Raw genomic sequence first — 13,996 nt, forward strand, 5'->3', positions numbered from 1 at the left:
TTGTACGGCAGACAGCTGTAGCCTGCTTCGGGGACTCCTTACTCCTGAGTCCCGGCTCACTATCCAAGTTGCTGTTGTGCCCCAAGTCTTAGATGGGAGTAGTGCATTTACAGCCCACTACTCCACCGGTGTCTGCTGCAGAACCATTAGTGTCCATACAACCTCGGGGACTGGGCCCCGGCCTTGCGCTTAGAACTTCTAGGCAGGGTTCTTCCTCTAACCCACGTCCTCTGTGTTCCCTTTTACTCCTTTGTTCCGTACTTGTCTTTCCTTCTTATGGAAGCTCAGGCTTCAGTTCAAGGTCTTTCTCCTTCTTTCCTTTCCCGTGCCAGCTGGCTCAGATCACTGAGGCAGCTGCAGCACTCCTTCCTCCATCCCTCTCTTAGGGATCTTCTCTCCTCACTCTTCTCTGAGTGGCTCTCTCCGACCGACTGACCTCTTACTGAAATTCTAAACCTTCCCACTCTTTTATGTATTCTAAACTCCACCCACCTCCCAGCATGTTTCGTGTTTCCAAGCAGGGAACCACCAAAGGTGCTCTGCTACTCTCTAAGCAAAGAGCCACAATGTGGCTTTGCTACACTACTTTGTGGTGAGGGGTGCAGGTGTTGGATCCTGGTTAGGAGTTCCCACCTTACCTGGATGGTGGGGCACCACACCTCAGGAGGAGGTGCAGTACCTCTGTGGCGACTGAAGCCTCAGGTACGCCACATTGCCACTAAAGTATTTTTAAAACTTTGGCTAGGATAGTGGTGTATGTTGAGCGTGTGGCACATGTTTGATGAGGGGAGGAGGTGGAGAGAGCTCAGAGGAGCGGCATGCTTGTAATTTTTTTTCTAACTTTATGTATGCACATTGCGACTAGCCAATCAGGGTGCAGGAAACATCCACAATGTCCAGACACAATAGCTTGTGCCATTGGCTGCTGAAATCACGTGTCACTCTCTATATACAGTGCAGACATATTTAGTGCAGTTTTGTTGGTATTCCAGCGTAGAGAGGCTGCTCCTGATGGTGGTCATGGGTGCTGAAATATTTCAGTTAGTTAATTAGGTGGTTGTTTCTAAGTAAGATAGTTTAGATATGGCTAGTTTCACACTAGTGTTTTGAGGCCCAGCGGACGCTTGCCGTGACGCTCTGTCCCTGTCGCACCTCCTCCGGTCAGCTCCGCCTATGGGCACATGATGCTGCATGCAACCTGCGTACCCTTTAGCATTGGGTACGCAGGCCATGTGCAGGTATGCTTTTGCTGGCGCATGCGTCCTTTTGACGGTACGCTGACCTGCGCCAAACGCATTGTGTTGCTTTCTGGTGCGGCTGGCGCTCCGACAAAAGGACACATGCACCGGCAAAAGCATAACTGCGCACAGCCTGCGTACCCAATGCTAAAGATAGGGCATGCAGGTTGCATGCAGCGTCAGCGTCGGCAGGGGGCGGAGCTTCCCAGGGAGCGTCCACTGCGCCTCAAAACGCTAGTGTGAAACTAGCCTAACTAGTGTCCTATGTGCCCGTGAAATCGACATTCCAGCAGATTTTTTTTTCTTGTGCCTTTAGTGAGGTCCACAGACAAAGGCAGCAGGGTAAATTTCATAGAAGTGTGTTGTGCAATGTTTCTATTGTGCTCTATGCATGAGTATACCTTTCAAAATCAATTTTTTTCAGTTGCTAAACATGATTGCGCAAGGTATACGTTACCTTGTCATTTAGAGCTTCAGAACGTAATCTGTGTGCAGAGCTGTTGCAGAGTAAACAAAAAACTTTTTTTTTTCAGTTGCTAACGTGATTCAGCATATTTCACCTTGGCATTTAGTGGCGGTAAAAGTCATCTTAGTTTAGAGCTGTTGCTGAGTAAAAATACCCTTTTTTTCTGTTACAAATGTGATAGCTCATGCCATATCCCACCCTCTCATTTTTTGGCCATGAAATTCATGTGTACGTACAGCTGTTGCAGCGTAAAAAAACTATTTTTTTCTGTTGCTAAATGTGATGCATTCACGCAATATCCCACCTTGTTATTTAGTGGCGGTGAAATTCATCTGTGGGCAGAGCATTTGCACATTAAAAAACATATATATATTCAGTTGCTAATGTGAGTCAGCATGCCATATCTCACCTTGTCATTTAGTGGTGGTGAAATTCATCTTTGTGCAGAGCTGTTGCAGAGTAAGAAAAAACTATATTTTTCTGTTACAAACGTAATACAACACCATATCTCACTTTGTCATTTAGTGGCAGTGAATTTCATCTGTGTGCAGAGCTGTTGCACATTAAAAAAAAAGCAGTTTCTAATGTGGTTCAGCATGCCATATCTCATCTTGTCATTTAGTGGTGGTGAAATTCACCTTTATGTAGTGCTGTTGCAGAGTAAAAAAAAAAAATATTTCTGTTGCTAATCATGATACAGCACGCCATATCCCACCTTGTCATTTAGTGGCAGTGAAATTCATCTGTGTGCAGAGCTGTTGCACAGTAGAAAAACTATTTTTTCAGTTGCTAAAGTGATTCAGCACACCATATTTCACCTTGTCTCTTAGTGGCGGTGAAATTAACCTTTTATGCACAGCTGTTGCAGAATTTTTTTCACATTTTTCTGTTACTGACGTGATACAGTAGGGGAGATCTCAGTTTGAAATTGTTTGGAGCATATCTTCTATGTTATACAGGCCTCAATCACACTAAAAAATATTTTTCTGTTACTAACGTGATACAGTAGGGGAGATCTCAGTTTGAAATTGTTTGGAGCATATCTTCTATGTTATACTGGCCTCATCCACACTAAAAATACTTTTTTTCTGTTACTAAAGTGATACAGTAGGGCAGATCTCTGTTTGAAATTGTTTAGAGTATGTATTCTTTGCTAGACAGTAGTGTTGAGCAATACCTTCCGATATCGTGAAATATCGGATCGGATTGGATCGGACCGATGCCCAAAAAGTATCGGATATCGCCGATTCCGATACCGGAAACCAATGCAAGTCAATGGGACAGAAATATCGAAATTAAAATAAACCCTTTCTTTCCTTGTAGGTTAATTCTACATGAACAAAAACAACTAATAATAATGTAGAATGTATTGGGGGAGGTGGAGGAGACATTAAAGGCATAGAGGTTTAGCCCAATCAAATGGAATAGCAGGAATAATTTTTTTTTTAAGACGTTCGGAGTTACAAAGATATTGACTATGTTAACCTTTTTTATATTTTGTCAGATATGTATGTTTCACTACTTCCATGTTCTTCACCTTCTTTTTTTACTTCTCCCACACTTTCTCCTTCATGATCCTCAGCAGCAGCATCTTTTTCATCAACTTCTTCTTCACCTTATTCATCTTCTTCTTCACCTTCTTCCTATTATTCTTTTTTTTACATTCTTCATATTCTTCTTATTCAACTATTCTTCTTCTTCATATTCTACTTCTTCATCTTCTTCATATTCTTCTTCTTCATCATATTCTTATTTGTGACAGGCATTCCTGTAGTTGTTATCTATAAAAGTTTGAAGATTACACCTTCCGTTCTGCCTGTCACAAAAGATTTACAACAGGATTTGTCCGCGTTCAGTTTGGCCTGCTGCAGCAGGCATTTTCCAGGGGCACCACGAGGAGGAACGGACTCACCCCCATACACTGCTTAGTCTTCTGCTTATAATTTAGATAATATCTTTTGCTCTGATTTTTAGTCTTATGCTTAATGTTCTTCTGCTTTTTGTTCTGCTTTTTGTTCTTCTGCTTCTTGGTCTTCTGCCTCTTGTTGTTCTGTATCTTGGTGGTTGTCTTCATGCTCTTTGTCCTCTTGGTCATCTTCTTCAGGGTCATCTTTTGGTCTTCTTTGGGGTGGTCTTTAGGGTCATCGTCAGGGAGATCCAGAGTGATTACCAAAAACTATTTCAAAAAGTTTGAACTTGGAAATGTAGCAGAAGGTACAAGAAGGCTGAGGAACTGCCGAGAACCAGCTGACGGTACTGGAACCCGGATGGGTAGCAGAAGGAACAAGAGCCAATGGAACTACCGAGGACCAGCTGATGGTACTGGAACCCGATTGCTAAGCAGGAGGTAAGTGTGCTAGAAAGCACTAGCAAGGACCAGCAGATGTTGCTGGAACTCGGATACCAAGAAGGAGGCACCTAAGCCAAAGGCACTGCCGAGAACCATCTGACGGTGCTGGAACCCGGATGGGTAGCAGAAGGTACCCATTAAAAAGTACGCTGCAAGGCCGCAAGCCGGCCTCAGTTACCGAAACCCACAGTTCTACAGGGGGTGCTTGTCCTATTGGTACTACGGAACCAGCCTTTATTGCCAGAAACCTCAGCCCACATAGGCATTACCTAAACTGCAGGCACCATAGAGTCGGCTAACCCAACGGCAACACGACAGGACAACGTATTGGTGACAAAGTGACATTGACACTTCCCGGAAACAGCTGGAGTGCTGGAACCAGGCCTAGCAGGAGGGAGTACTCGTGCCAAAGACAATGCCGAGAACCAGCTGACGGTGCTGGAACCTGGAAGGGCAGCAGAAGGAACAAGAGGCAATGGCACTACCGAGGACCAGCTGACGGTATTGGAACCCGGTGACTAAGCAGGAGGTACCTGTGCTACAAAGCACTACCAAGGACCAGCAGATGTTGCTGGAACTCAGATACTGAGAAGGAGGCACCTAAGCCAAAGGCACTGCCGAGAATCAGCTGATGGTGCTGGAACCCAGAAGGGCAGCAGAAGGAACAAGAGCCAATGGAACTACCGAGGACCAGCTGACGGTGCTGGAACCCGGAGGGCAGAACAAGGAGCAAGAGCCAATGGCACTACCGAGGACCAGCTGACGGCACTGGAACCCGGTTAGTAAGCAGGAGGTACCTGTGCTAGAAAGCACTACCAAGGACCAGCAGACGTTGCTGGAACTTGGATACCGAGAAGGAGGCACCTAAGCCAAAGACACTGCCGAGAACCAGCTGACGATGCTGGAACCCGGATGGGTAGCAGAAGGAGCAAGAGGCAATGGCACTACCGAGGACCAGCTGATGGTACTGGAACCCGGTGACTAAGCAGGAGGTACCTGTGCTACAAAGCACTACCAAGGACCAGCAGATGTTGCTGGAATTCAGATACCGAGATGGAGGCATCTAAGCCAAAGGCACTGCCGAGAATCAGCTGACGGTGCTGGAACCCGGAAGGGTAGCAGAAGGAACAAGAGCTAATGGAACTACAGAGGACCAGCTGACAGTGCTGGAACCCGGAGGGGCAGCACAAGGAACAAGAGCCAATGGCACTACCGAGGACCAGCTGACGGCACTGGAACCCGGTTAGTAAGCAGGAGGTACCTGTGCTAGAAAGCACTACCCAGGACCAGCAGACATTGCTGGAACTCGGATACCGAGAAGGAGGCACCTAAGCCAAAGGCACTGCCGAGAACCAGCTGATGGTACTGGAACCCGGATGGGTAGCATAAGGTACCCATGAAAAACAAAGTTGCAAGGCCGCAAGCCAGCCGCAGTTACCGAAACCCACAGTCCTACAGGGGGAGCCTGTCCTATTGGCACTACGGAACCAGACTTAATTGCAAGAACCCGCAGCCCACATAGGAAGCACCTAAACTGCAGGCACCATAGAGTCGGCTAACCCGACCGCAACATGACAGGACAATGTATTGGTGCCAAAGTGACGTTGACAATTCCCGGAAACAGCTGACGGTGCTGGAACCCAGAGGGTAGCAGAAGGAAAAAGAGCCAATGGCACTACCGAGGACCAGCTGACAGTACTGGAACCCGGTGACTAAGCAGGAGATACCTGTGCTAGAAAGCACTACCAAGGACCAGCAGACGTTGCTGGAACTCGGATACCGAGATGGAGGCACCTAAGCCAAAGACACTGCCGAGAACCAGCTGATGGTGCTGGAACCTGGAGGGGCAGCAGAAGGATCAAGAGGCAATGGAACTATCGAGGACCAGCTGATGGTGCTGGAACCCAGATGGGTGGCAGAAGCAACAAGAGCCAATGGCACTACCGAGGACCAGCTGACGGTACTGGAACCCAATTACTAAGCAGGAGGTACCTGTGCTAGAAAGCACTACCAAGGACCAGCATACATTGCTGGAACTCGGATACTGAGAAGGTGGCACCTAAGCCAAAGGCACTGCCGAGAACCAGCTGAAGGTGCTGGAACCCGGAGGGGCAGCAGAAGGAACAAGACGCAATGGAACTACCGAGGACCAGCTGATGGTGCTGGAACCCGGATGGGTAGCAGAAGGTACCCATGAAAAACAAAGTTGCAAGGCCGCGAGCCGGCCACAGTTACCGAAACCCACAGTCCTACAGGGGGTGCTTGTCCTATTGGCACTACGGAACCAGCCTTTATTGCCAGAACCCGCAGCCCACATTGGAAGCACCTAAACTGCAGGTACCATAGAGTCGGCTAACCTGATCGCAACACGACAGGTATTGGTACCAAAGTGGCTTTGACACTTCCCGGAAACAGCTGACGGTGCTGGAACCCGGAGGGGCAGCAGAAGGAACAAGAGCCAATGGCACTACCGAGACCTGCTGACGGTACTGGAACCCAGTGACTAAGCAGGAGGTACATGTGTACAAAACACTACCAAGGACCAGCAGACGTTGCTGGAACTCGAATACCGAGAAGGAGGCACCTAAGCCAAAGGAACTGCCGAGAACCAGCTGACGGTGCTGGAACCCGGATGAGTAGCAGAAGGTACCCATGAAAAACTACGTTACAATACCACGAGCCAGCCGCAGTTGCCGAAACCCACAGTCCTAAAGGGGGTGCTTGTCCTATTGGCACTACGGAACCAGCCTTTAATGCCAGATCCCGCAGCCCACATAGGAAGCACCTAAACTGCAGGCACCATAGAGTCGGCTAACCCAACCGCAACACGACAGGACAACGTGTTGGTGACAAAGTGACGTTGACACCTCCCGGAAACAGCTGGCCTGCTGGAACCAGGCTGGCCAGGAAGGAGTACCTGTGCCAAAGACACTTCTGAGCAGCAACTGGCGGTGTTGGAGCCCAGGGATTATAGTTCAAACAGAGTGGAGGCAGAGTCCTAATTGCAGCAAGTTTAAAATCTGTAGTTGTGTAAGTGTGGACAGAGCAGGAGAAATTGCCGGACGCACAGCTGGGGATCAGCTGACATTACTGAACCCCAATAACACTGGAGCATATGTTGCCTGTGCAGACGCCACTTCTGAGCAACAACTGGCGGTGTCGGAGCTCAGGCTCAATCATGGAGTAGGCTGAGGCCTAATTGGTGCAAGTTTAATATCTGATGCGGGGTGAATGTGGAGGGAGCAGGAGATATTGCCGGACACACAGCAGGCGAGCAGCTGGCGTTTCTGAACCCCACTGACACAGGAGCTAGTGTTTTTCTCTGTGCAGACGGCACTTCCGAGCAGCAACTGGTGGTGTTGGAGCCCAGGATCAATCATGGTGTAGGCTGAGGCCTACTGGGAGCAAGTTTAAAATCTGATGTAGTCTGATTTTGGAGGGAGCAGGAGATATTGTCGGACACACAGCAGGGGAGCAGCTGACATTACTGAACCCCACTTACACATGAGCTAGTGTTTTTCTCTGTGCAGACGGCACTTCCGAGCAACAACTGATGGTGTTGGAGCCCAGGGTCAATCATGGTGTAGGCTGAGGCCTACTTGAAGCAAGTTTAATATCTGATGTACTTTGAATGTGGAGGGAACAGGAGACATTGCCGTACACACAGCAGGAGAGCAGCTGGCATTACTGAACCCCACTAACAAAGGAGCTAGTGTTTTTCTCTGTGCAGACGGCACTTCTGAGCAACAACTGGCGTTGTTGGAGCCCAGGGTCAATCATGGAGTAGGCTGAGGACTAATTGGAGCAAGTTTAATATCTGATGTGGGGTGAATGTGGAGGGAGCAGGAGATATTGCCGGACACACAGCAGGAGAGCAGCTGACATTACTGAACCCCACTAACACAGGAGATAGTATTTTTCTCTGTGCAGACGGCACTTCCTAGCAACAACAGGCAGTGTTGGAGCCCAGGTTCAATCATGGTGTAGGCTCAAGCCTACTGGGAACAAGTTTAAAAACTGATGTAGTCTGATTTTGGAGGGAGCAGTAGATATTGCCAGACACACAGCAGGGGAGCAGCTGGCGTTACTGAACCCCACTAACACAGGAGCTAGTGTTTTTTTCTGTGCAGACGGCACTTCCGAGCAGCAACTGGTGTGTTGGAGCCTAGGATCAATCATGGTGTAGGCTGAGGCCTACTTGGAGCAAGTTTAATATCTGATGTAGTTTGAATGTGGAGGGAGCAGGAGACATTGCAGTACACACAGCAGGGGAGCAGCTGGCGTTACAGAACCCACACTAACACAGGAGCTATTGTTTTTCTCTGTGCAGACGGCACTTCTGAGCAACAACTGGCGGTGTTGGAGCTCAAGGGTCAATCATGGTGTAGGCTGAGGCCTACTGGGAGCAAGTTTAAAATCTGATGTAGTCTGATTTTGGAGGGAGCAGGATATATTGCCAGACACACAGCAGGGGAGCAGCTGGCGTTACTGAACCCCACTAACACAGGAGCTAGTGTTTTTTTCTGTGCAGACGGCACTTCCGAGCAGCAACTGGTGGTGTTGGAGCCCAGGGATTACAGTTCAGGTGGTAGAAACATGAACACAACAGGAGACCTGGATACTGTTGCCAACCAATTTTTTAATCTGTAAGAGGACTGGCAAATTCAGGCGAGATCCAGGCCTTGTTCATTTTCAGAAAAGTAAGGCAGTCAACATTATCTGAGGATAGTCGCATGCGACGGTCTGTTAGTACACCGCCTGCGGCACTAAAGACGTGTTCTGATAATGCACTAGCAGCAGGGCAAGCCAGCACCTCCAATGCATACTGGCTAAGCTCTGGCCAGGTATCCAGCTTAGAGACCCAAAACTTGAAGGGGGAAGAGCCGTCTGGGAGCACATTGAGAGGGCAAGACATGTAGTCTGTCACCATCTGACGGAAACGTTGCCTCCTGCTGACTGGAGCCGTCTGTGATGGTGTTGACATTTGTGGCGGGCACACAAAACTTTGCCACATTTTGGCCATACTGTTCTTGCCTTGTGCTGAGGCGCTGCTTCTGCTCCCTCTTTGCTTCCTCCACTGCCTCGATGCACAGAGCTGCTTTGTAAAGCACTAGCAGCACTGCTCTCGGGTGGAATGGAGAACATGATGGAATGCACCAGTGTGTCTTGGTACTCCCGCATTTTACGCTCCCGATTCAACGGTGTTATGAGGCTTTGTAAGTTGTCCCGGTAGCGAGGATCTAGGAAGGTGTACACCCAATAATCAGCCTTGTTGAGAATGTGGGCTATGCGGTGGTCATTTCTCAGGCACTGCAGCATGAAATCAACCATGTGCTGCAGACTCCCAACTGCCCAAGAAATGCTGTCCCCTGCTTGAGGCGTCATCTCTACCTGCTCTGCATCACCCCACCCTTGCTCTACATACTCACTACTTGAGCACTGTGTACCTCCCTCCTCTGGAGAGATGTCTTCCTCCTCCATTGACTCCTCCTCATCCTCCTCACAAAGTGTCCCCTGCCTAGGCCTTTGTGAGGAACCACGTTGCGCAGACTGTCCAGAAGCAGATGGCATTTGTAACTCCTCATCCTCCACCTCTTCCAAAACCTCCTCCCTTAGTGCTTGCAGTGTTTTTTGAAGCAGGCAGATAAGGGAGACAGTCATGCTGACTAGTGCATCATCTGCACTCGCCATCCGCGTGGAATCATCAAAGGCACGCAAAACGTGGCAGATGTCCTTCATAGAGGCCCACTCAGTGGTGGTGAAGTGTGACCGTCGCACAGTGCGACTTGTTTGTGCCTGATGCAGCTGGTACTCCATTACTGCTGCCTGCTGCTCACACAACCGCTCCAACATATGTAACATTGAATTCCACCTGGTGGGTAGGTCACATATGATGCAATGTTCCGGAAGGTGGAATTGGGGCTGCAGAGCTGCAATGCATGATCTTGCCGTGCTGGAACGCCGCAAGTGAGCGCACTCTATGCAGACCTTGTGCAGCAGTGCATCAAGATCCGGATAGTCACTCAGAAAGCTCTGCACGACCAAATTGAGCACATGTGCCAGACATGGGATGTGAGTGAGGTTGCCTAGGCCCAGAGCTGCCACCAGATTTCGGCCATTGTCACACACTACCAAGCCTGGCTGGAGATTTGCTGGCACAAACCACACGTCGCTCTCCTGCTTGATGGCATTCCAGAGCTCCTGCGCTGTGTGGCTTCGATTCCCCAAAGAAATTAATTTCAGTACAGCCTGTTGACGTTTGGCCACGGCTGTTCTCATATCAGTCGTAACAGGTAAGTGTTCATGGGTCCATGTGGAGGTAGACCGTGACGGCTCCTGCAGCGCTTATTCTGAGGAACTGGAGTATGAGGAGGAGTCAATGTGTACAGACTGGATTCCTGCAATCCTTGGAGTTGGCCGAATACGTACAGCGCCACTCTCAAGATCTGTACCCGGCTCCACAACATTGACCCAATGGGCAGTGAGGGAAAGGTATCGTCTCTGTCCATGGTTACTGGTCCATGCATCGGTGGTCAGGTGGACCTTGCTACTGACGGCGTTTAGTAGCACATGTTTAATTTTTCCCTCCACATGCTTTTGCAGGGCAGGGACGGCTTGCCTGCTGAAATAAAAGCGGTTGGGCACGGTGTATTTTGGGACTGCCAATGCCATGAAGTTACGGAAGGTGTCAGTCTCCACCAGCCTGAATGAGAGCATTTCAGGGGCCAGTAGTTTTTCAATGCCAGCATTCAGAGCCTGTGCTCGGGGATGGTTTGCTGAGTATGGCCACCTTTTCTCCCATGCCTGTGCTACCGATGGCTGTAGAGTGGCCTGAGAGTGTGAGGATGACAGGGAAGTGGTGCTGTGGGTGGAATGTCGCTGGGTCTCTGGACAACAGTGCCAGAGGTTCTTCCATGGTGATCCTGTGAGGAAGCCGAACCAGCTGTGTGTGAGCTGGAGGAAGAGGCTACAACACAAGCTGAAGAGGTGGTAGGTGGTGCTGTAGGTTTAGCCTACGTCTTCAGTGTGTCTTTGTAACTCTACCACGTGCTTGGTCCGCACATGTTTCCACATATTTGTGGTATTGAGGTTGCTAACACTTTTCCCTCTTTTGACTTTCTGATTACACAGCTTGCATTTGACAAAGCAAATGTCATCTGCAACTCTGTCAAAAAAGGACCACGCACTGCAAGTCCTGGGAGGGCCCGTTTTGGGTTTGGGAAGAGGAATGCTCCTAATGGGTGCTGAAGTGGCGGCTACAGGCAACCAAGTCTGCCCCCTCCCTCTCCCTCCTGTTTTGGCCATTCGGGGAATCTCTTCCTTAGAGCTGCTCCCACCACCTTCCTGTTCCTCACGCCATGATGGGTCAAGGACCTCATCATCTACACTCGCCTCTTCAAACACCTGCTTCTCCTGGGTTTTCTCGCCAGCACCGTACGCACCAGAAAGTGGCACCTGTGTCTCGTTATCATCTGATGCGTACTGAGGTGTGCTGACCATAGGCACTGGCCCACCCGCCTCTTCAGATTCAGAGGGACAAAGCAGTTGCGCAGCACTGCATACTCCCTCTTCTTCACATTCTAGATTGCTGCTTGGCTGGCCCTCTGTTTCCAAGCCATGAGATTCAGAGAACAGAAGTAGAGATGGCTCCTGTCCAGGGCTCTCTGACTGCCTGGGCAATTTGGCAGGTGGTGAAGAGAAAGATGGTTGCTCTTCAGTGCTCTGGCCCTGAGAGTATGTGGAAGTAATTGAAGTCGATGCATTAGCTGCCATCCATCCAACACCGGCTTCAATTTGTTCATCCCGCAGCAGTGGGGTACGGCGAGGTCCTACAAAGCTGCGCATAAAGGACTGTTCCCTGGTAAAACTGGGGGATGCTGAGTAACTGGTGCCCGCAGCAGGCACAGAATCCCCACGCCCTCTCCCTGCTGAAACTCCACGCCCACGACCACGTGCCTTAGTCCCTGCCTACTTCATCTTGGTAGACTGATAAAGATAGGCAGAAAAGTACAAAGGGGGTCTTATTGTGCTTATTCCTGAACAGCTGCTGACAGGTATAAGAAACACTAATTTTATAAAGTGTGTGGACTACACTTTAATATGAGCTAATGTGGCCTACACAACAGTAAAGTGGAGTGCTGGTGAACTTTATTTACGTGTTTTTTTTTCAAAAAAACAAAAAGGATGATGTGACCAAAGATGTAAAAGTGATAGTATCACAAACTTTTTGGAGCTATTACAATGCAGGAAGGTAACCTACAATGCACTAGATGAGGCTCCAAAAAATGGGCTAATACTAATCTGGCTGGGGCTGCAGGGCACAAGCCAGAAAAAAGGCTCCTCTATCTACTCCTATATAGTGTTTGCAACCAATCTAGCTGGATACAGATGGAAGCACACTAATAGGAGAAATTCTGGAAAAATAAGCAGCACTAGCGCAAAAAAGGACAATGTATGAGACAGTGACGCACGCTGAGCGGACTACAACCAGAGGTGGCTGCAGAACACACTACAGCGTGAGCTGCACTCACACACAGAGACCTCACAGACAACCGTGAACAGTGCAGAGAACTGTGAACTAGCACTGAAAGGCTGCAGAAAGGCTCAGCTGTCTACTCCTATATAGTGTTTGCCACCAATGTAGATGGATACGGATGGATGCACACTAATAGGAAAATTAGTGAAACATGAGCAGCAATAAACAAAAATAAATATGTATGAGGCAGTGACGCACGCTGAGCGGTCTACAACCAGAGGTGGCTGCAGAACACACTACAGCGTGAGCTGCACTCACACAGACCTTGCAGACAGCTGTGAACAGCGCTGCAAGGCAAAAGAAATCTCACAGGGGTTGCTAAACTAGCCTGGGTAAAGCACAATCTAGCAAATCGATATTTCTAACTGTCCCTCGGAGTCAGAAGAGCAGCGTCCTGTCCCTAACTGAATTCACAGCAGAGTAAACCCAAAATGGCGGCGGCGGCTTTTATAGTGCATCATGACATCATTTCAGCATCCAATTACAGCAATGCCATTAGTTAACATGCCTACATGCCTAACAGGATGTGCCCACACTTCTTAGGATTCCTCATTGGCTGAATCAAATCAAACTGGCTCATAGCATTATGGGAACTTCCGATTCCGGTATTCGATATGCAAAAAGTATCGGAACTCAGTATCGGAATTCCGATACCGCGAATATCGGCCGATACCCGATATTTGCGGTATCGGAATGCTCAACACTACTAGACAGGCCTCATCCACAAAAAAATAGTTTATTTTGTTACTAACATAATAAAGAAGGGGAGATCTCACTTTGAAATTGATTGGAGCATATACTTTCTTATACAGGCCTCATCCACACAAAAAAATACCTTCTTCTGTTATTAACGTGATATAGTTTTTTTAAAAAGGGGATCTCCCCTTTTTTCTCCTTTCCCCTTTGTTTCCATGATGCAGCATGTGGCTTCTTGGGGATTTATACACTGTTCCCCAAAAGTAGTGTGCGCACCGTATTTTTTGGACTATAAGATGCCCCAGACCATAAGATGCACCAATGTTTTAGAGGAGGAAATTAGAAAAAAAAGTAAGCAAATAATGTGGTCAATTCTATATTTAATATCCCCCATCCTAGTATGCATGGCTCCCTTATCTGTATCCTGTTATGCAGTGCTCACATCTCTGTCCTGGTATGCATGGCCCCATCCTTATCCTGGTATGATTGGCCCCCATCCCCATCCTGGTATACAGGGACTCATCCTTACCCTGTTATGAACCCTATCTCTGTTTTGGCATACATGGCCCCATCCTTATCCTGGTATGATTGGCCCCAATCCCTATCCTGGTATGCAGGGATCCCATCATCATCCTGGTATGCATGGTCCCATCCTTATCTTGGTATGATTGTCCCCAATCCCTATCTTGATATGGAGGAACCCCATCATC

Source organism: Dendrobates tinctorius, unplaced genomic scaffold, assembly GCF_039654945.1.
Source record: "Dendrobates tinctorius isolate UK_male_01 unplaced genomic scaffold, ASM3965494v1 ptg000005l, whole genome shotgun sequence".
NCBI lineage: Eukaryota > Metazoa > Chordata > Amphibia > Anura > Dendrobatidae > Dendrobates > Dendrobates tinctorius.